The sequence below is a fragment of the Rattus norvegicus genome, chromosome 5 (assembly GCF_036323735.1).
Source record: "Rattus norvegicus strain BN/NHsdMcwi chromosome 5, GRCr8, whole genome shotgun sequence".
Classification (NCBI taxonomy): domain Eukaryota; kingdom Metazoa; phylum Chordata; class Mammalia; order Rodentia; family Muridae; genus Rattus; species Rattus norvegicus.
In genome coordinates this window covers 64,239,107-64,263,271 of record NC_086023.1, presented here as the reverse complement: position 1 = coordinate 64,263,271, position 24,165 = coordinate 64,239,107, and the positions used below count along the sequence as shown (strand labels likewise).

The following is a 24,165-nucleotide window of genomic DNA, read 5'->3' as shown; positions in this document are numbered from 1 at the left end:
AAGTGCTGCTTCATGGGTACAGGGTTTATGTGGGGGATGATGAAAACTTTAAACTAGATAGCAGTAATGATTATATAACAGTGTAAGTCTATGTAAACACCGCCACGCTGTATACACTGAATAACAGTGTGAGTCTATCTAAACACCACCACACTGTATACACTGAAATGGCCAGGGCTGGAGATGGCTCAGTAGGTGAAGGCACCTGCCACCAAACCTGAAGACTGAGTTTAACCCTTGGGATTCACACGGTGGGAGGAGAGAGCCAACTCCAGAAAATCGTTCTCTGACCTCCAAGTGCATTTGTGCATGTACACACACACACACACACACACACACACACACACACACACACACGCACATGCACACACACATACAACAATGTGAAATAAGGAATAAAAGGTAAATTTTATATCGTGCATTTTACTATTGCAAAAAGTGTGCGACTGACGTGGTCAGATATATGTAAAGGGAGCTAACAAAATGCACCCTATAAGGAATCCAGATTGGGGGTTGGGGATTTAGCTCAGTGGTAGAGTGCTTGCCTCGCAAGCACAAGGCCCTGGGTTCGGTCCTCAGCTCCAAAAAAAGAAAAAGGAATCCAAATTGTTGATTAGGGCCTTCATTGGAGGAGCTCGACGCTACACATGTGCACATCGTGCCCAGGAGCAGGGCTGGAAGTCTGCAGGGACCATCTCAGCACAGAGGTCTTCAGAGCCTGCAGCATTGAGTATCCTCCAAGCACCGAGTGGAGTCTCCCCCTTCTCCACAGACACGTTGGTTATTACAAATGCCTTCATTCTCATCAGTAGAAGAACTATTGACGACCGTCTGGGACTAATCTGACCACACTATAGAGTATGGACTAAGATCTAGATCTGTGTTTCTACTGTGAAATGATGTATCGTGACACTAGGCACCAGCAAATTTCCAAAACCCTCTGGGCATCTCTGATACCATGAACGCCAAAACCAAAATCCACGACTGCTTGGGGAATTTAGTCTGAGGGTTCCTGGAGCCATGGCTCGCTACTCTAATGGACTGAGCTGTGATTCCATGTGTCTGTCTAGGAAGTGAGGTGGGCTCCCAATCCTACCAGATCAAAGACAGCCACAATCACAGCACAGTCTATCAACAATGGCTTCCAGAGCCAGGCCCAAGGCATGCTTCTCAGGGCTGTGACCCATGGCCTGTGACAGCAAGACTTTGTTCTCCCCGATAACCCTCGTCTGAAGCCCATACCTTCCCACAGATGAGGTACCTCCCATGGCTTTAACTGTTCACTTTTTGGATCCACACTCTGGAGTTCAGACTCTAGTTTTCAGCCATCTCTAGTTAAAGGGGCGGAGTCTAAGTCAGAGTGCCCATTCTACCAGTGTCTTTCACTGGGACCTGTGCTGGGCATGACAGCGGGGACCCAGGTTATCCAGTCATGGCCCTTGCCCTTGAAATCCTTATGTTCTAGAGAAGGTGAAATACACTCTTCACCAATACAGTTCAGAGTGTGGAATCGTCAAGAAGAAGGATGCACAACACATTCTGACAAGGAGGCTAAGAAATACTTCCTCCAGGGCAGCATGGGTCTGGCTTGTCTCTGCTTGAGGCCTGATTGCTGTCAGGCGGCCAAGAGTGCCAGGTGCCATCTGCCAATCAGGACCCTGCACAAGGTTCAGGCCAAAGGGTTACTCTGGCTGTCTTAATTAAGCCCTAATTAAGTATTCTGCTCGGAAACCTCCCTCTTGTAGAACTGCACAGTTTACAGGGAATGATTCAGGGAGTCGGATCAGCTGTTGGGTGACGGCAGCCGTTAAGAGCAGCGCCGACAGCTGTGAAAGGATGCCAATGAGATTCAGGAATTCCCCCCACAGTACAAGGCTCAGAAATACAGAACGCCAGCCCTTGTGAAGCATTCGGCCCTGTCCCTAGCCTCAGCAGTGCCCAGCTTTGGCCATGGGAAGAGGAGATGGGACAGGCAACTAAAGGCCTGTGCGGTTCTGTAGGAAAGAAAACCAGAGTGACTGGCAGACAGAGCTGCGCCCCTCCTCGCCGAAACTTTAACTACTACTAACCAGAAATCACAGAGCATTCCGGAAACTGCTGTCAAGTCAAGCACTTTGATTTAATGTGGGCCGTAAACTACAGGCTATATACCTATATATAAAACTATAATCTGCAAAGCCATTGCCTTCTGGAGGAACCAAACCCTATGTAACACTGGGCATAGACAGGCAAGAAACACGAATCTGGTTTAACGTGTAATGTGTTTCCGGTTCGGGCAGGGAATCCTTGGAGTGTGTACTTTAGTGTCTGGCTTCACAGATTGTGCAGCAAGGAAACCTCGTCTAATGATGGGAGAGGTCTCTGGGGAGGGGCAGAGCCAAGGTTCTCTGGAGAGTCCAGATGGGCTGAATGAAGGCCCGGCGGTCTGAGCAGAAGCAGCTGCACACCTCAGGTGACCTCAAGTCTGCCTCTGCAAGAGCATCCCTTCCCTGTACCCGCATCTCTTAGGTCTAGTCCCATCCCAAAGCCCTGCCACACCCACTAAGATTCTGACTGGAAGAGAAGTCAGAAATTGGATTTATTCTGTCACAAGTAGCCACTAGCAAGCTCACACGAGGGCAAGACCCTGGCACCTGCATCAACAGCAACAAAAGTCCCTCCCCGCTCTCCTTCCCAAGCCCAGAACCCAGGTTTAGGGTTCATCCATCCGAGTTTGGGAGCCGTGGATATATAGCTCAGTGGTTAGTGCTGGCTTAGCATGCATGAGGCCCTGGGTATGAGCTCTGGTCTTGCTAAGACAAAACGAGAAAGAAAAAAACACCAACAAACAAAGACCAAAGCAACAGCAAAAATCCAGCCACTCCCTGGCTCCTGTGAATGTGACTCCTTAAACCTTTCTTCCCAGACCACTGCACAGGGTGGAGCTGGTATGGTGTCGGAGGTGGGCCACTGCACCCGGTCCCCTGGCTGTGGTGTTTCCATCTCTCATCGACACCACGTATCATGGAATGATCTTCTATGAGGTAAATCTGACTGTCACTCTCCTGCACAGAACTCTGTCACCCCATAACTTTTAGGGTGATTTATGAGGTTCTCACAGTGAGCCCTGGGCTTCTGTCTCAGTTCTGCCACTTCATTCGATGGATGACTGGGAACAGATTTACTCCCCACTGATAAAGTGCTGATAACGACAGCACCTGTCTCACAAGGCTCTTGTGAGCTCAAAGGAAGGAATGCGTGTAACTGCTCGGAACATGCTGTGCTGGTGTAGAAGCGAGCGAGGCACAAATGGTAGCGGCTATAATCATTTCTGGGCCATCAAGGCCCTAAGTGGTCAGCTCCCATGTCTCTGTCTGTCTGTCTGTCTCTGTCTCTGTCTGTCTGTCTGTCTCTGTCTCTGTCTGTCTGTCTGTCTCTGTCTCTGTCTGTCTGTCTGTCTCTGTCTCTCTCTGTTTGTCTCTGTCTCTCTGTCTGTTTCTCCTCTCTCTCTCTGTTTGTCTCTGTCTGTCTGTTTCTCCTCTCTCTTTCTCTCTCTCTCTCTCTCTCTCTCTCTCCCCCCCCCCTCTCTCCCCTCCTTGCTTTCTTCTCTCTCAATACTCTCACATTCCAGAGGGTTCCAGCTCCTCGAGCTCTTGCTCACGGATCAGAACCTTCCATTGCCAAGTCTAGTCTTCCTACTGCTGCCACCCCCGTAGAGTAGGGAAGTCATTACCATCTTGCTACTGTTCTGTTTGTGTTTCTGTAGAGCTGGGGCTCAAACCCAGGGCCTCACACACACTAGGCAGCCACTCTATCTACCATTGAGCCTTACTGAGTTATGATTACACAAGTCATTGCTTTTCAGCACAGCCATGGAGTTGAACATCCACCATCACAATCAACTTCAGAGCATTTCACGGCTCCCTGTGAAGCCCCCCGGACTCAGAATTAGACGCTACCATGTCCCTGTGTCCTCAACCAACTCTCGACAATTACTAATCACCCCAGTTGATTTTTAAGTTTCTCCAACTCTGGGTGAGGTGCTCCAGAGTCCACAGTGCCTTCCCTCAAACAACATTGACCATGCGTCAATAGACAGTAAGTCTTATACCCTAGTTCTCTGGTTCACATGAATCTCCACTGTGGGATAGATGCTCAGTGCATACCGGCTGAGTGACTGAAGTCAATGGTGCAAACTGACCAATGCTCAGGCCAGAAAAATCAACAGTAACGGTCTACCCCATACATGACCAGTAATGAAGGCGTTCTTTCCTAAGCTACTAACATAGCCACCACTGGTGTGTCAGATCCTTGAACGATGAGCTTCCTCCGGGAGCTTTAACAAGGTCAGTCTTGAGTGAGAAGGAAGACAGACAAGAGTTAGAGAAAGTGAACAGAAGCCCCAGTTTAGGTGTTTGCTACTGGTTGGTTTTAAGGGACCTGGCATCCCCAGATCATTACTGAGTGAAGTCAGTACAAATGTCTAAAAGAAAATGTTAAAAAGGAAAGAGGGAAGGAAGGAGGCAGTTTGTTTTACAAGTTTCCCACAAAGCCTTTCTGTTAAGCGATGTCTGTTTTCCTGTGCATTCCCAATTATAAAATTAGATCTGCTTCCCCCAGACAATAATCATGCCCTTTCAGAATCCAATGACCATCATAAGAAAAGCAATTACCTCCTAATTAAACATTAAGGCAATTTCCAATCCATCAACACCCTGAGGCAAAAGTTACAGAGCGAGACTAACAGGAGTCTCCCCTCACAGTTCTGTCCCATACTGCCGGCTAACCGCGCTGGAAACAGTTCTGCTCAGGTCTCGCTTATGAGAAACCTTTCAATGGCTCCCTACTGCCTCCAGGATGAAGAACGGCTCCTAGTTGGATACAGGAAAAGCCCCCAGCCTTGGGTCCTGGCCTACTTTCCCAGCCTCATTTTCTTCTAATCACCTTCAAATAACCTCCGTCCAACCTGCCCACAGCACCCCTGCCTCTACGTTCTCTCTCTTTCCTAGAAGGTACTCGACTTAGCCCCAAGTCTCCCATGTCAAAAATTCTGCTGTCAACCTAGGCATGGCCGCACACACCTTTAGCCCCAGCACTTGGGAAGCAGAGACAGGCAGATCTCAGTGAGTTTGGAGGTCAGTCTGGTTTACAGAGCTAGTTCCAGGCCAGCCAAGAAGACATGTGTTTCAGAAAACAAAACAAACAGAAAACACCAAAACTTGTCAGTGGTTTTCTACAGGGTGCTGAGTCACGACTTCTGCAGTCGGCACCATTACTCAGTTTCCTTCCCTCCTTGCTTTATTTTCATTGTTTGTTTGTTTTGTTTGTTTGCGACAGTCCGTGTAGCCCAGGCTAGCTTTGAAATCACTGTGCAGCTGATAATGTCCTTGATCTCCCTGTCCTCCCACAGAGCCAGCTGTTAGGTCAGCCACGGTATGGCAGGGGCATTTTTCAAAGACTAGAAATTTCATTTTAATTAGATCAAAGCGTAGGGCAAAGTTCAAACTGTATCCTCCCCCCCCCCATCTTATGTGTAATTCAGAGGTGAAAGTCTACACTGTCTAAAGGGGTACAAACATAGAGTGGGGAGGTCTGAACTTGAATGAGGGTCTGTAAAAACTGTTCCCATCCTATCACTAGGTCACTCTGTAACCCAAGCCCACTCATTACCGGATTAGGACACCATTGTGCTACAGGAGATCTGGAGTTAGAGCTGGATAAAGGTGCTTTCTGAGTTTGATCCCTGAAGCCCCACATCATGGAAGGAGAAAGCCAACTCCCGAAGTAGCCCTTTGACCTTCACCATTGTCCTCTGGCACCCACACCCCATGCCCACAACAAACACAGAAACAAAGGAACCCTCGAGATAAGCGCAAGATCTCCTTTCTTGGTATTTACATCCTACAATCCTATAATTTGGAAAACCTGTGAGCAACTTAGTGCCAGAAGTATTTGATAATTATGCCTTTCTACACACAGATGATTAACGATACAAGTGTTTGCCAGCACACACATAAGAGAGATTTGCCAGATACATTTGAGAAGAAACTTTGATAATTGTACTGTCATTAAGAATAAAAGGGGGCCTTTGCTCAGATTTTGTAAGGAATGCTTGAGAACGAACCTGCTACGGAAATGAATATTTAAATATACATATATTTAAATCTATTTCCATAGTATGTTTATTGCTGCAGATACACATGTACAGAGTAGTTATTACAATTGAATGGCAGAGCGGTTCCCTTTCTGAGTGCAGTCCAGAGAAAACGGGACTTGTCTCAGAGTGAGACATGACCACTCACCAGTCAGTCTGAGCTGAAAGGACTCCTCCAAGGCATGAATCCCTCACCTCTTCTGCACACTGACATCGCTCTTCATCCCAGGACACTGTGCCCAGGTTATCCTTAAAGATAAAAGGCCAACATCCCCAGGACTGCAGCCACAGGAATGTGAGTATCCAATGACTGACTGTTCCGAAGCTCATCAATAGGTGGGATGAGAAGGATGGTGAGGCCATGTGGGCACAGCTGGACGGTCCCTGGGCCAGGCCCCACTGCTCCCAGGGCTGGACCCTCCTATCTGCTGATGCTGGGCTGCAGCAGTGCTTTCAACACAAGGCTGGCTTCTCTCCTTTCAGCGCACCAAGCCCGGAAGTCCTCTGGATGCCATTGTCATTCCCAAGACCTCAGCCACTTGTGCCAGATGGAGAAGGAAACCTTAGAGGCTCTTGATTGGCACACTGGCTTCCTCTGTGCCAAGGGCAACACAGACAGTAACACCCAAGGTCTTAAGACGAATCCATTCGGTAGGGACCCAGCACCTGGTCCCCAGCTGCTTCTGCCCAGGCATCTTCAGCTGACATTAATAGCAAGAGCATTAGTCCACTAAGCCTCACGGGAGCCCAGAGCGGCAGGTCACCCCCAAGCATATTATCCTCCCTTAACAGATGGGGAAATGACGACACAGGATGATTAAATAACCTGCCCAGCCTCGTGCAGCCTGCCCCAGGTGGAACACAAAGTGATCAGGGACCCCATTCTCAGGAACGGAGAAGGCTTGGAATAGAGATCTTTGCAATTTCAGGATAGTGTGCATGGTGGATACCTAACCAGCACAGGAGGTGGGAAAAGAATACGAAAAAGTAAGATAACCTTCCAAGCCTTCTCATTGTCTCTGCTCACCTGCCCTAGAACACCGGGAAGAGAAGAAAGATACTTAGTACACAGAGAAACAATGAAGAACGATACAATGAAACAATGAAGAATGCTGGCGTGGGCATGTGCACAGCAGGCAGGTAGGCAGCAAGGGCTGCAGTGAATGGGATCAAAGGAAGGAGGTCAGGCCAAGTGGCATTCTGTCAGTGACCTCTGTACTTCATATCCCTTGGGACTCGGCACAGACCACAGACCTCTAGCCTAACACTGACCATTTTCGCTCTTTCCTCAGTGAGCATTTACATATACAATGTATATGCAAGGTGCTAAGAGAGACATAAAGACAACCAACCTGCCTCTACAGTAAAAACCAGCTAGGTATGTCGTCAAGGAGCACACATGAGCCACTAATCACGAAGGAAGGGCAGCTGGTAGGAAGCCTAGGAGTCTGTGGGAGAACTCACAGTAGAGGGAGATACCGGGGAGGCCCTGTACAGGAGGGGACCTATCTCTGTAGCATAGGAGAGGGGGTCCTGCAAAACTGGGCAGAAAGCCATTAGCAAAGAGAAAGGACACAGGAGATGGCACTGGGCTATCATCAAGACCTGAAGTTCCTATCATTAAGGAACAAAAGATAGCTAGACATTAGTGCGTACCTTTAATCCTGGCACTCAGATCAGCCTGGTTTACATTGTGAATTCCAGGACAGACAAGGCTATGTAAAGACCCTGTCTCTACAAAATGGGAGGGTGGGGAGAGAGAGAGAGAGAGAGAGAGAGAGAGAGAGAGAGAGAGAGAGAGACAGACAGACAGACAGACAAAGGGTATATGAAGTGAAATAAGGTTGAGACATGAGGGTAGGGATGACATAGAGAAGCGACATCATCAGACATGTGTAGAGTAAGTAGGTTAAATTTTACTCCCTGGATTATCCCAGCAATCTGCCCTGCTCATGGTAAAAACTCAGTAAGTGTTGGTGGGAGAAAGTGGTGGGAGGCCATTTTACTCATGAGGAATGCAGAGCGGCTTTGAGGAAGACATACCAAACCAAACCAAACCCACCTTAGGCTTCCTTTTCTGTTATCCAGTCCTGACCACTCCTAAGTTTAACCGTTCAAAACATTTGCTAGGGAGGCCAGAGGCTGTGACATACTTGGGAAGCTGAGGCAGGAGGATTGTGAGTTCCAGGACATCAAAGGCTACACAGTAAGAACATCCTGTTTCAAAGGAGAGAGGGGACAAGGCCCTGGAGATGGGGTTCAGTCAGGAGAATACTTGCCTAATACTGATTTCCAGCACTGCATAAATTGGGAGTACCTGTGGTCCCAGCACCTAGGTGGTGGAGACAGGTGGATCAGAATTCAAAGTCATTCTCTTGGATATACAAGGAGTTCAAGACCTGCTTAGGTGACAGGAGACCCTGTTTCGAAACAGTGAGATTGCTCAGTAAGCATGCTTGCCAGGGATGTATGCTGACCTGAGTCTGACTCTAGATCCCAAGATGAGAGGAGAGAACCAACTCCCATAAAGTTACCCTCTGACCTCCACATGGTATGCCCATGCATACACACACACACACACACACACACACACACACACACACACACACACACTAAAATAAAATCTAAATTAGAAATACACTGAAAAGTCTGGAAGGGTAATTAGCAACGTGGATATAAAATAATAAAATATTTGTTAGGCTGAGCCTGCACAGAGAGCAAAGCCCTTACTGTCGACTTCTCACCCAATAACACTGTGAGAATGAACGATGAGGTAATGTCTGTGAATGCCCAGAGCTCTCTGAAGATGCGTGGCAGAAGGCATCACTATAATTAATATTTAACGAGATGCTCCCCAGCTCTGATCTCTTTTTCTGCAGACTAATGTTACATCTACAGGATAAGGTGATGCCACATTGGCCCCCACATCAACCTCTTCACCAGACAGTACCCAGACGTGCCACACATCCCCTAGGTCACTTCCTTTTATGGTTGATGGGGTCCATTATTCCAACCGTTCCAGAGTGGTCTCCAGTGTCGGGGGGTCTAAGGTTGCTAGACAATGAAGGTCAAAACACATCAAATGGAAGGGCAAAATAAATGTCAGAGGGTAGTCTTCTTTGGGATCTCATTTTGAAGCATTCGAGGACCCCACGAAGACTTCAAGGGGAATTATTTTAGCAAAACCCACATCCTAAGCCAGCTAATATTTTTAGGCCTAACGTGGTGCTCAAGAAAGGAAGAAATAAGAATAGCCACGAAGGTTCAATTACAAATGGAGTGGAGAAAATAATTTCAAAAGTTCAAGGGGAAAAAAATCAATCTATTTCCTCCCCCCTCGATGCTTTCGCTTCTATAAATACTCACACAAATGGACCCAAGACCACGCTGCCTTCGAAAATGCTGCCTGTCTGGAAATCTGCAAGATAGATGATGTGCCGGGCCAGCTTTCGATGCGCCTGAGCTCAAACAATGCTTGAGTTTCTTGGTTCTTAAATAACATGATTTTTCTCTCTCAGATTATAAGAGCAATGCATGTGCCTGGCAGAAAATTTTTCATCTTTTAGAGATAAGAAAATACTCTCTAGAATCTCCAAGGTACTAATTATCCTTCCTTTTGTATGAAAACACACATTTTTCAACCTAACTTGAGAACTTACCTTTCAGATGCGTTGCAACCTAGTTTCCCTTGTGCCTTTTACTATTCTGCTACAGTTAAGAATGTCCTCTAGGTAGAAACATCCTTTATGATACCCTACTGCTGGGATAGCTGGTTGTTTTTCTGTGTCTTGCAAACCATGCCGAGATAGACACCCTGTCTCATACATCTCTGACTGTTCTCTTAGCACTGGCCTACTAGTGTAGGGGGATGTTTGGTTTGGTTCAGTTTGATTCTGGGAGATGGTGTGTAGCCCAGGCTGGCTTTGAATTTGCTATATAGCCAAGGATGGAATTAAAGTCCTGAACCCCAGAGGCGCATGCACACCTCCTCCCACTTGTGTTACAAGCCCGCACCAAACCCAGCTGAGTTTTGAAAGCTGATACAGTCAAAATGCCTGCCAAAGGTTATCTCAATCCAACTCCATCCATCTGTGGGAGAGTCACTTCCCCCAAATGCTCGTCGTCCCTTAATTTGATAGAAGTATAAAGAGAATATTGCAGCTGGGGATGTGCCCCTTGGTAGAACGCTTGTCCAGCATGACCAAGGCCCTGGGTTTGATCCCAAGCACTAGACATGACCAGGTATGTGGGCATGCACTTGTAAATCCAACAGCTGAGAAGGGAAGGCAGAAGGATTGGAAAGCCAAGGACATCATTAACTACACAGAGAGTCCAGAGGTCAGCCTGGGCTACATAAGACTCTCTCGAAAATAAGAAAGTAATAAGGCGCTGCCTTCATTTGCAGCTCTTTGATTTGCAGATCTCCCCAAAGCGTTGGGTGTCAGTAGTACTCTTGAGCCTTTCTTTACAGTGTGTTTCTGAGCGTCAGGAAGCGAGCAGCCTGTTCTTCTAAAGGGTTCTTTCTCTCTCCCGCCTCTGAGGACTCCTCAGTGGCCTCCCTAGTTCATCCCCGTGCCCTCCATGCCTCTCAGCAAACATTTATTTCAGGTACAGCAGGTGAGCCAGACAAGTGACACATCGGTCATTTATTTAGCCTTTCTTTATCCTGATGCTATCTGTTGGGATGAGGTGGGAAGTCTGTGCTGCCCCCGGCCCCATGCTAAAGGGGAAGGACAGCCAGAGTCCTATGAGAAGCCAGGACAGGGTCAGGGCTAATCGGGGATGGAGGGGGAGGGCTCACAAGAGCAAAGTCCAGAAGCTTGCTAGACAGAGCACCAGGCACAGAGGGCATAGTTTCATCCCCACGACCTGGGGAGAGAAGCCAAAGACAAGACCAAAGTTAGCTCAGGTCAAGTCCGCATGCCGAGCTGCCTCAACCTGAGCCCCACTCTCTTCCCCGAGTTCAGTTCAGACTGTGATCTTTGCCTGCAGATTCATCTAAGAGCCTTCCTGGAGAAGCCTCTTCAGCATCTGTCCTTCTAGATCTCAGGGCCCGGGGCAGGAACTCTGACTCACAAACCAATCAGCAATTCCTACTGGATAGAGGGCTGTTCCATGACTCTTGGGCATTAAGTCTTGAGAGCCTGGCTAGAAAAGAAACTTCCAGTTCTAGGTAACACATTCCCTCATACCCCGAGGCTCTCAACATCATACTAAGCTTATACAATAGGCAGTCGGGTTGGGGATTTAGCTCAGTGGTAGAGCGCTTGCCTAGCAAGCGCAAGGCCCTGGGTTCGGTCCCCAGCTCCAAAGAAAAGAAAAAAAAAAAAAAAAACTACAATAGGTAGTCAATAAAAGTGGATAGAATCTAATCAAATTAAGTCGAGCAAAGCAAATACAAGAGAGGTGATCCCTAGACACAAACTGTATGGATCTGCTGCCCAGACTGCTGGGAAAACTGAAACTGTCTTTGAAAATTAGTTTTGGAACACAGTCTTATTAAAAGGTGGAGTCATTTCCTTCAGGTGTGAATTTTGCGTCTACGCCGCTGGTTCTCAGGCACCGAGTGGCACTTGTTCACCTGCTGCATCTCCCAAGAGCCTCTGTGCACAAAGGTCAATGAGTTCTTGAGATTCTGACTTTTCACTGGAGGAAGCCAGAAGGGAGGGTCCCAACACGAGCCATCTCCAAGGCAACGTTCCACACTGACAATTCCAGTTCAGGGCAAAAATGCAAGCTTCCCCATTCATGCTCTCATGCAGGCAGCCAGCAGATCTAGACACTTCTTCCCAAGGGCCAAAAGGATGGACATTCCCCAAGTTCGTCAGATTCCCTGGGCTGAGGAATGATTCCCTACTACACAGAGCCTCCGGCTCAGCTGCTAGGGGTTTTTTTGTTTGGTTGATTGGTTTTTTCCTCCCAGTGACCTCTACAAAACTGAGACTGCCCCCATCCACACAGTTCCTGAAGTCTAGAACAAGGCTCTCCAGGCAGGGGCCCAGCAAATCTGTGTTGAGGCATAAAAGGCAGTGTCAAGGGCACAAGGAAGGACCTTTAGAAATAACCTGGGCCAGCCAGAGAAGCAATCTCCAGATTCGCATAAGTTGGTGACAACCAGCTGGTCAAAGAATAAAACCCAAGGTCCCCAAACTCTGGGCAGGGAAGGGGGAAGAGGAGGGCAGAGGCAAGAGGTTCTGTGAATTCAAGGTCTAGAGAGAGAGAGTTCCCGGGCAGCCAGGGCACACAGAGAACTGCAGGGCACTCCCAGGATTCTTTGGTCACAGGGGACTTCTATATAGACTGTCCCATTTTTCTGGGACCTTCTCCCAGGCAGGCCCAGAAGCTGAGCATTCCAGGGCTCGGAGAACTGTGTTGACTGAAGAAATGAATGAACGATGATAATGATACAGATGTTGACTGGGACTATTGTCTCGAAAAACGAAACAGAATAAAACATGAAAATACCACCAATGCTTTGGGCTTGAAAAAAAAAAAAAACAGGAAACTCGGGCTAGAAGGATGGCTTATCAGTTAAGAGCACATGTGATCCTGCAGAGGACCCGAGTTTGAATCCCAGCTCCCACCTGCCTGTAACCCCAACTCCAGGGAGACCAACGCCCCTAGCCTCCAAGGGCACCTGTACTCACATGAACACGTACATACACATGTAATTTACAAGGTTTTTAAACCAGGAGGTTGGAGTTTAAACTTGACGGAGTTTGAAATGAATGGCAATCTAGGGGAAAATTAAGCTGAGTTCTGAACAGTCTCTAACACAAAACAAGCCCCTCCCCTCCCCTACTCCCAGGTAGGGTCTTAACTATGTAGCCTTGGCTGGTCTGGAACCTGCTATGTACACCAGGCTAGCATCAAATTCTTAGAGTTCCACCTGCTTCTACCTCTGTGCTGGCATTAAAGGTGTGTGCCACCATGCCAGGCCAACCAAAGGAAATCTTCTCTCTCCTCTACGTCAGCTCTTCAGAGAGTAGAAAGGCGAGATGAACACTCCCTGGCTTTTCTTTTCTATAGTTTTAACATTCCCTGATAATCAGTTGAATAAGCAACTGAATAGTGGGCCTCGGTTCACAAAGCCAGAAAAACCTGGTCTGATGGAGCCACAAGTCCAGAAACGTCTCCCTGTATCACACAGACCTTCGGACTCCAGTATTAAGGCTAAGGGTACTAAAAAGAGTTGGACCGCACGGTTGGACCACATGGCCTCTCTAGGACAATGAAGCATAGCTCAGAAGGTGGGGGCCAGGTCTGCAGCCTCTCCATCCTCAGAGAGTCTGGAGCAGTAAGCCCACCTCTGAGTTCTTGCTAGCACTTACAAACAGACTGACAGAGCAAACTGACTCCAGGAGCAGGTATACCTCACAAAACCCAGAGGCCCACATTTGCTCTTGCCCACATTTGCTCTTGCCCACATTTGCTCTTACCCACATTTGCAACAAACCATTAAAAAAAAAAAAGCAATGGGATAGCAGGAAGCCAGACTCTAGATACAGCTGTGCCAGCAGGCACTACCGTTGTCATTCATTCGTTTCTTCAGTCAACACAGACGCTGAGCCTGCGCCCAGGGGTTCTCAGCTTCAGAACGAGCTAGAAGGGCTCAGTGCCTATGTGGGAGAAGGTCCTAGGAAAGTGGGACGGACTATATAGAAATCTCCCGTGAGGAAGAAACCCTGGGAGTGTCATCTTGAACTGTGAGCAGGCAGGAGACACTCCCTCAGCCCAATAAAGGTATCCCGTCCCAGACAGAGGTAAGAGGAGGATGTTTCAAAGCGGCTACAACAAACAGGCTTGTGGAAATGGAAGTCGCCGTCCTCAGAGCTACCTAGCAAAACCAGAACATGAGTCTCCGCCCTGCTCCTGCCCGGCCCTTCAGGCTTAATATCTTCCTTATTACTGCAGCCTAACGTCTCTTTCAAACCTGAGATTCTTACAGTCCAGCTACGCTCCAGTATCCTGGCCCCTAGACATCATCCTGGTCTCTGGATATCACCCATGAAGTGTCCCTGGTGAGGCTGTATGTAGCTTTAAGTTCCTTTGAATGCACAGCTCTGCCTTGCTTCCCCTTTTAAATCTCTTACCCATCGAAGCTCAGTTCAAGTGCCGGTCCCTTCTGGAAGCCTTTCTAGGGATCCCCCAAGGCATGTCCAAGGGTCTTGTAAGGTATAGCACCTTGCCCAGAGCCAAATGACTGTCAGCTGCAGGTGAGGCCGGGACTTGAGTGACTCATCTGTCTCCTCCTTCCCCACCTCCCTGGCTTCCTGCCCTGCACAGGCCTCCTTTGGCAAAACATTAGACTGAGAGAGGAACAGAGGCTAAGGGGGTGCTTTGGGCAGATGTGGTCCTGGGACCTTGGGAGCATGGGGACAGCACCAAGCAGAATCTGGAGCTGCTCAGACTATAGGCCCTGTGAGGCTACCTCCTGCCCCCTGCCCCTGCCCCCTGCCCCCTGCCCCCTGCCCCCTGCCCCCTGCCCCCTGCCCCCTGCCCCCTGCCCCCTGCCCCCTGCCCCCTACTGGGTCGCGCGCGCGCGCGCTCTCTCTCTCTCTCTCTCTCTCTCTCTCTCTCTCTCTCTCTCAGCTCTGCTACCTGCCTAGCAGAGTGCTCTAGACTGCCTCATGTTTGTGTGCATTGTAGTCAGAGATCCCAGGAGCCATAGCAGGTTGTGGATCACATTTAAAAGACCATGGGGCTTTGCACGAGGGGAAAGGAGCTCACACAACATTCTTTCCAGGGCTGCCAACAAATATTTCCTGATTTCTAAATAAATAAATAAATAAATAAATAAATAAATAAATAGAAATAGATGTGTGTATAAATTATTTTCTTCAGTTCATTAAGGAAATGCGAGGACACAAGACTCCCCTGGCCTGTCTCCTCTGCCCAGAGCACACTCACTGGGGGACCGTCTGTAAGTCTAAGAACGGCTAATGAATATTTTAACAGCAGTGGCTTCTTCCCATTGATAAAACTCTACCTACAAGTCTGAGCCTGTTGGTGAAATGAGGGTGCGCACCAGAAAGACCTGCCCTTCTCTGGGCTGCCTAATCCTCAGACGCTCCACCCCGATAAAACGGAGAAAGATGATCAGAACCCCACAAGCAGCCAGCAGAACAGCAACCAGGTTGCTAAAGGAGAGCGAAAACATGGCGGCCACAGAGCAGAGGCCAGGCTCGGTGTGCTGGAGCATTCCTACAAACTCGGCACCAGGAAGCTGAGTCAGGAGAGGAGGGTCAAAACTCTGAGGTTAGTCCTTCAAAAAAATTATAGAGATAGATATGTCCGCCCACGAGAGGCTGGATGGGTGACTCTGTGATTATCTTGCACTGGAGGCTCTTCCCAGAGGACCTGGGTTCAACTGCAAGCACCCGCATCGCAGCTCACAGTGGGTATCAGGGGTGGCAAGTGGTACAGATACATGCAGACCACACACACACACACACACACACGCGAGCGCGCACACACACACACACAGAGTAATAAAAATTTCCCAGTTGATGTGCACACCTTTAATCCCAGCTCTTGAAGAGTGGAGCCAGGTAGATCCCTGAGATCTAGGCTATCCTGATCTACAAAGCAAGTTCCAGGGCAGCCAAGGCAGCCAGGGCCGCACAGAGAAACCCTGTCTCCAAAAACCAAAACCAAAACCAAAACCAACAACAAAAAAGATTTTTCCAAACAAACAAAAGAACCCAAGGAAAATAGAGAGCCCTAGAAGAAATCTGTACAAATCTCAAATCAAGGACTCTTTAAATATGCTCGTGTGTGGGAATGAACAAAAAGTCTTTATGCATAGAACCTGTTACTGGGCCCTAGACGAGCAGCCTACCTGGATCGTCCAGGTACCCATCGTGAATGTCCTTCTAGGAACAAAGCAGAGAGAGAGATGCCCAGGCCCGACCCCACTTCTGCCCAGGCCTCCACATAAAAGACAGCAAAGTCAAAACCTTGATTTTGCATTGGGGACTTCATGTGGATCTCTACAGCTTTAACAGACAAGGTATGACGGTTTATTACAGCATCCACAGGGAATTAATACAGCACCTAAGAAACAGTCAGACAGAGAAGTATCTGACTTCTAGAGTTGCTCACCAGGAAACCCAGTAACAACACTGGTTCAAATCCCATTGGGCTTTAACAATGTACTTAGCCTTCCATACTGGCCCAACCCAGGGCCTAGAAGGACCCATGGAGGACACAGTGGGCCAGGAGGACCCATGGAGGGAGATACTGGGCCGGGAGGACCCATGGAGAGCACACCAGGACAGGAGGACCCATGGAGGACACACTGGGCCAGGAGGACCCATGGAGGACACAGCGGGCCAGGAGGACCCATGGAGGACACACTGGGCCAGGAGGACCCATGGAGGACACAGCGGGCCAGGAGAACCCATGGAGGACAAACCAGGTCAGGAGGACCCATAGAGGACACACCAGGCCCAGGCGGCACCGATAAAACAAGTACTTAGAAGCTGCTTTTGCTAAAAAGCAGATGCCTCACTTGAGCCCATGAGATACCTAAAAGGCAGGACAAAAGCCTTCATTTTGTGCCTGTCTCCTTTACTGTGGGTCACTTGCTTACCTGGAAAGGTCTTCGTGTTAATCACTCAAGCACTGTCCCCTTTTAGAGTTAAGAGGTTGGAGATATTCACTATCTCTTTTTCCTCTTGAGTCACTCTGGATTATAGAACAAGAGGACTTCAAGGGACAGTCCCTCTCAATTGTGGGACATGATCTATGAGGGTGAGGCCATACCACGGAACACCCAACTTGTCCTGTCAATCACTATGAAGCCCTTTGGATCCTCTTGCAAGACCAAAGCCATGGCCACTGAAACCATACCCAATCCGGTATTATTTACGCTTCCCTCTTGTTCCTTTCTCCTCTGTTTAAACCTAAAGCTTGTGTCAGCGTTCCAGTGATAGACTTGAGGGGACCACAGTGTCACATTGAACAAACCTGCTTTTCACAGTCCCTTGTCTCTGTAATTAGAGTCTTGGGACAGATGGCTGAGCCTTGCTTGGTGGGGCTGCTGGAGGGCAGGCTCTGACTCTAACTCTAGTCACACTAACACAAGTATAGACCCCGGCGGCGTGAGGTGAGGGCGGCCTTGCTCTTCTGGGCTGAGCAGACAGAGCCCTGCACAGCTGTGTCCTATCTTAGTCCTTCTTGTGGCCCTGGACAATAGAGATACTGACAGACCTGAAGATGTGAAGACGTGGGGGCCTGGTCCAGACGCTGAATGTCTAAATGGCTGTATGGCCATTGTGAGGAAGAAGAAATGGATTTCTTTTTGGTGGAGGCAGGGGGCTCAAAGAGCAGAATCAAAGCATCACGGCAACCACTGCCCAAGAAAGATTTCTGGCTCAGCATAAGGAAGAACTTTCTAACAATGAGTCTACAGAGAGTGGGGTCACAGTGCCCAGTGGCCTGTCAGGTCCAAGGAGATGGCTGGGTGTGAGGGGAATTTCTGCACCACACAAAGGAAGTGCTTGACCGGCTCCCTAGTGGGCAGGCCTGGAGGGTCTGTGACTAAAATATCCTTTAAGTATGTGTGAATTTAGGTTTTGGGCAGAAGACAAGGCATGTCCTCACTTTTATTATTACTGGCTTCCGTGAAAAACTAAGGCAGAAACCCCCAGAAATGAGCCCCTGAAAGAAACAATCAATTCTTCCTACCCCATATACAAAACAAGCAAACAAACAAACAAACAAACAAAAAAACCCCAAGCAAACAAACAAAAAACCATTTCCTGACCCCAGAGGGGAAGAAGGCGGAAATGCAGCTCTAGGCAGACATCACTTTCCAATCTGACCAGCAGCCGACAAACAGCGCTTGCACAGGTGCCTGAGAGCCACGCACAGCCCGAGTTTGACGTTCTTTTCCCAGGAATACCAGAGAGAGCAAACACTCAGTTATCTTCAGAGGAAATAAAGAGCATCCCTCTTCTTGACCCTGCTTAGCTTTTCAGATGAATTCATGTGCATTCAAGGTGGTCTGGCTACAGATCACCTTTCTGAATTCTGTGTTTACAACGGACACAGCAAAGAAGCAACTTGGCAATTTAACATATTGATATGTAAATTAGCCATGGGATGGGTGTTTTGGAGGGAGATGGGTCGTAGGGAAGATTAAGAGTCTGTAGCCCACACCTGGTCCTTATTCTGGACAGGAAGTACAGCATTTCATCTGCCTGCACATCTGTCTTCTCTTAAGTCAAAAATCTCAGAGAAAGGAGCACTGTTACATCCGGATGAATTCCTCTGAAGCTCTTTCCATTCAGGATTTTGAAAATTTGCCATGTTGCCCTTTTACAGAATCTTCTGGGTCCTCAGATCATTCCTCAAGAGAGGTCAAAAGAATACACTTTCATATTTCCATATTTCCTGCCACCTCTTGTCTAGCCTGGGAAGTGAGTGTATGTGTGTGTGTGTGTGTGTGTGTGTGTGTGTGTGTGTTCTCTTTCTTCCAAAAGAAGCAGCATTGAGGGCGCACGTCGTTCAGCAGCTGGCTCAGGGGATGATTGGAAGCACCATCTTTAATCACTGCAAGTATCAGATGAGTCTGTGAAAACATCATGTCCCATCAGTGAAAATAACAGCTCCGGCTCCATATCGACTGGCAAAGCACCAAACAGAGCTTCTCACTGTCCCTCAGGCAGAGACTTAATCTAAAAACAAAGCAAAACAAACCGTCCTGTTTGCAGAGCTGCAGAAAGGGATCTGCGCTTACCCAAACAAACGTAAGCTGCTGCTGCTGCTGCTGCTGCTGCTGCTGCTGCTGCTGCTGTTTCCATGAGCCTTAGACTTGATTGTGGATGCATTAGATTATAGTAACAATGCAACAGCATGCATTCGTCAAAACTGTGTGTCCTGGATGGCACTAGCACACAGGCATAGATGGTATCTGAAAGGTTACTGGATCAGGTCTTTCGGCACAGTAAAGAATGCTTTTTATGGGCAGGCAAGCTGGTTCCGTGGGTAAAGGTGCTGGCTGGGAAAACTCAGTAATTTGCGTCCCCTCCCCTAATAATGAATTTTTGGAAAGAACGTTCTTTATAATATTATCGTTCAAAGCTGGAAGATCCAAACGCACACAGCATAGCTTATTTAAAATAGGTCACATTGAAAAAGCTAAATTCAAAATTCCTCAAATTTGAGGCAGCATCAACTCCTCACTGAATGAGGCCCTAATTTAGAGTGAGTTCAGCTGAGGACCACACATAGCCCTTATGCAGCAGGAGTGTGCTTCTAGCTTCCCGCACACCACCTCTGATGTCAATCTTGAGCAGCCAGAGTGTGATGGGGCTAGCACTAGGGCTAGGCAAGTGGAAGGAGGGTGTGGTGGGCGGGGAGAAGCGGGGCACCACACCTGCCACTCCGGCCTTCTTCTGGTTGGTCTCTGTCTGCACAGGCAACTGCACACAAAGTCTTTCAAGCAACCGCTTCTCCATGAGCAGTAGCAAGGGCCAGAAGAGATCAGGGGTTGATGGACGCCCTAGACACAGCAATTAGAAAGACAGCTTCCAAGGGGAAGCAGGACTTGAGTTTGGTCTTCACCAAGTATAGCCAAGACTAGCCAAGACCACTCAGGCTAGGCACATGCCAGGCAGAGATGAGTTAAGAGGGCCAAGGCCTAGCTGTGGGGGAGGGGCTAAGAACGGAGGACAGGGGTGAAGGAGGAGGGTGTGTGTCTTGTCTATGAAGCCGAGGACTCTGAACTTCCAGCACGAGACCACATGAGGTCAATGAGAAAGGACAGGATGTGATCAGAGCCACGCTTGAGTAAGAAATGGCAGAAGCCCGCTATCCAGAGTGAGCCTGCAACGATGGGAGGTTGGAGAGACTTTGGAAGTTAAATGCCAGGGCGCAATGAGTACAAGAAAGAAGGAATAGTCAAAAGGACAAGGTCATAGGTGATCATCCTCAAAGTGCTAGATTCGCCTGCCCCCTGCTGTGGAGTCTCCAGCCTGGGAGAAAGAGGGGGTAATGACCATGAGTATCCTGAGGCCAGGAGGCAGGGAGACGGATTTGGTGGCAGGGTTGGTACTGCCAGGCACTCAACCCCTTTCTCTTCATATATCGGTGCACAACTAACTTATAGTAAGAAAGGGGAAGATGAATAGGGAACAGAGGAAGGTGACAGAGGGTGGGGCATGAAGAGAAAAGGAAGTGGGGGCGAGAGAGAAGAAAGGCAATGGAGACAGAGAGAGGGGACAAGACATCCAGAATGTCTACTGAGCATGCGGTTTCCCAAACACAGCAGCAGCAGCTTCCAGTGAGGGCTGCAACCTGTTGATCCCTCTCCGAACTCCTGTCGTGGTTCTCCACTGCAGGCCGGGAAATCTCAGTGCAGAATGTGCACAGTAACTGTGGGAATAGCATCTGGGCAGACAGCCCATCTCATTCCTGAACACACCGAGACCCCCAGGCCTTGGGACATGCTGTTCCTTCTACCTGGGACACTCCCTTCGCCTCTTCTATTTGGTGTTTATCACTACAGGGCACTCAGACGGAGCACTTTTTGTCTGTTTGCTCGTTGGTTTTTAAACTGGTGGTTAGGGAGATGGCTCAGCAGTTAAGAGCAGTTGCTACTCTTGCAGAGAACCTGAGTTCAGTCCTCAGAATCCACATGGTGGCTCACAGCCATCCATGACTCCAGGTTCAGGGGACTCAATGCCCTCTTCTGACCTCTGGGGCCACCAGGCATATACACGTAATACACAGACATACAGACATGAAAGCAAAATACACACATAAAATAGACCTAATACGTATATAATTTATTTTGCTTGCATGTGTGTAAGTGCTCATGTGCAAGCATTTGCGGGAGAGCACACACACACAAACACACACACATACACACACATACACACACACACGTGAATGCATCATGGCATGCACATGACAGTCAACGACAACTTTTGGGAATTGCTTCTCTCTTTCCACCATGTGGGCCCCAGGAAAGTGAACTCAGGTCATCAGACTGGGCAGCATGTCCCTTTACCTTGGGAGCCACCATTCCAGCCCCCTCTCTATGTACCCTATATGTATCAACACATTTAATTCTCACAACAACCTTATCATTCACTCTAGCGAGCAAACAAGGAATCACAGAAGATCAAATAACCTGGAGCTGCTGAGATGAATCAGACTAAACATGTTCCTTGCTACCAAGTCCTACAGCCTGAGTTCAATTCACATGATGGAAGGAGAAAACCAACTCCCACAAGTTGTTTTGTCCTCTGACCTTCATATCCACACTGTGGCGCGTGCACACACACACAGTTTTTTAAAATACTAGATAACCTAAAGGAAGAATATATGTAGAGTAAGGACTATAGGCAAATCTAGGCAGTGTGGCCCCAATCTGTACTCTCTTCCAGGAAGCTTCAACACAGCCCCTTCCCAGCTCCTTTGGGGACTACACAAGCATCCCTAATGTTCCCATGATCCTTCACTTTCTCTCATACTGCCCTAAGTATTTCCTTCCCGGCATAAACTGCAACTGCCTTATGTATGTATTTTGTTGTTTAGTCTGTTTCTCAGACCAGAACATAAACCTCAACAAAGCAGATACCTTGCCTCTTGTATTCCTAGAATAATTCTCTGGTTCATGGTAGCCACCCTGTGAATAACTACTGAATGAACAGGGAGGGAGTGCATAGGAACTGTTGTGCTAAGCAGAGCAATACAGTGGCGAGTGCTATTCCCCACCATTTGTCCCTTTCTTCTTTGATCACTGTCAATGTTCAGCACCCTACACAAAAGCAGAAGGGAGCCGCGGCCCAGTTCCCAGCATATATGGACAAAGTTGACGTACTTATAACTGGCTGTCAAATCCTTCTGCCTGGGTCCTTGAGCACACAGTGATAAGCTTGTGGGAGGCAAGGGTTGAGGCTTCTGATTTAACCCATCTGTAACCCCCACCACTTTTAGTATTTACAGGACACTAGAAGCTACTCATGACCGTATCAGATCAGATAACAAGTGCCCATCTCTGGGATCAGGAGGTTCCCTGAGAATGAACGCACTGTCACGGGACTCTACCCTGGTAGAAAGGTTCTAAGTCAACGCAGAAACTAAGACAAAGACACTATGTTTATATCCCGCGAGTGCACAGCAACACGCTGAACTTGCTGCCCATGAACACGCCATGGAGGGAACCAACGCTGACCAAATGCCTGTTATATACAAACACCGTGCTAGGCACATCTACCTAGGATCTATCTTGTGCATTGACAATTATCTTTAATTTCATTTGATAAATGAGTTAAGTGAAAGTCAGAGGACCCAAATCCCACAGCCAGTGGAGACCAAAGCACTTCTGCCTATCCTCAGCTCTCAGAGGGCTCTGCCTGCTCTGCACTTCCACTGGACTCCATGCTCCCTACTGACCTAAACTTTGCTAGCCAATGCTCAGCCAACTCCTTTCCTTGAAAATGGCCTCCCTGCTGAGATCCTTGCCTTCCTTCTACCTTCCTGGATGGCAGCTCCTCCAATTCCCCAGCTGGAATTCACAGTCAATTTGCACAAGTCCCAAGAGATGAAGTCCAGAAACCCCACGGTGTAAGTTTATTCTCCTCACAAGAACATGCAGTAGTTTTCCTCATCTCTTCCCCAATGAGTGCTCCAGAACCAAGCACTAGAGGATGAAGAAGGGTTGACAAGCTTGTGTTTGAATGCCTCTGGGGGGGGGGGGGCAGGGACAAATTTGTCTCTAATTCAGAGTAGCACTTGGGAAAGGCAAACACAAGTATCACAACCCCACCCAGTCACAAAACTCATTCTCCCCAGCCTTCTGACTTCATAAGGCTTGAAACCTAAAACCAGCATGTCTAGGAAGGAAATCAAGCAAAATTGCTTCCATGAGACGTCTCACTGGGGGAGAGACTAACTGCAGCACAAGATATCGGACAGAGGAACAAAACTCACCTTCTACCACACATGGTCAGGTATCTCGTCCTCAACTTTGCTCCGGCTACATCAGAATTAACCGATCCCAGAAGTCAAGACATGTCCTTTCTGAACTGTCCGCCTCTGAAGCCCCACGTACATATACACACAACACCCACCAGAGGATTCCTGATTTAGAGTGAGCCTCCATGTCCTGAATTGTAAAACATCTCAACCTCCCCTCAGACTGGAAATAAGCATCCACTAGCCTCCTTCGGGGCCCTACAACAGTGCATTATCTTCCTCCCTCAATTTTGTGAGGTTTTGGCAAAAAAAAATAACCGCCTCACAAACAGAAACATTTCCTGATCTATAAGCCACTTTGAAAACAAATCATTATGCCGTTGAATATTTTATGATGGGCCAATGCACTGGAGGAGGCAAGGCGCGCTTTCACCAACCCTTGCCATGTCTATTTTGAGACTCCTAGAGCAAACTCCAAATGCTTCCTTTATTTTTCCAAACACCAATTTGTAAGTGCTGGATAGATTCTTGATGGATTTAATGGCTCCACCCAAACTGACCCTGCAAGGCAGAGCTCAGAGACTCCCCTTCGGTAGAGTTTACAGTAACCTACCTCAATGAACATCTCACTACTTTTCACCCTGCCTTAGAGGCGCCAAAATCAGTCCTAACCCATGGACTTACCCAAGGTCACACGGCCTGGCTGGCCCCGGGACACCTAGCCCTTGGAGGTCCTCCATTTCCAGAGTCTATCTCCACACCCATCCCTAAACTCAGTCAAGGCTGCTGCGGGTTAGGGGCGTCACCCCTCCCCCCAATACTGACTTATATGCAGCTCTCCAGCATTTCTCTCCACTCCCCAAGAGCTCTGGAGCTGAAACACTCTCCCGGCACCCCTCCACTCAAAACAGAGCGATACAAGCATGACGCTTCAGTAGATCGTCCAGGCAAACAGCTCAACCCACTCTGGTCCAGGTGTGGCAGCCGAGACCGGACAGGCAGGGCTCATCTGAGGTCACTAAGAAAGTTGGCGCTGGCCGCGGCCGCACCTGAACCCAGGTCTACCTCGCGGCTGGTCGCTCCTCCCACAACTACACCGT

At 48.4% G+C, this 24,165-nt stretch overlaps 1 protein-coding gene across 2 annotated transcripts in view; it reads right to left on the bottom strand.

Annotated features, from left to right (window-relative positions):
- Frmpd1 (FERM and PDZ domain containing 1) overlaps positions 1 to 24,165 on the bottom strand; it is a 102,049-nt gene that overhangs the window by 77,507 nt on the left and 377 nt on the right. Inside the window, exon 1 of one of the 2 annotated variants that reach the window (XM_063287631.1) lies at positions 23,081 to 23,413. The exons of the other annotated variant lie outside the window; for it this stretch is intronic. The gene's annotated coding sequence lies outside the window, so the exon portion shown is untranslated. Of the gene's footprint in view, positions 1 to 23,080; positions 23,414 to 24,165 lie in introns of those variants that run through there. 2 annotated transcript variants of the gene reach the window in all.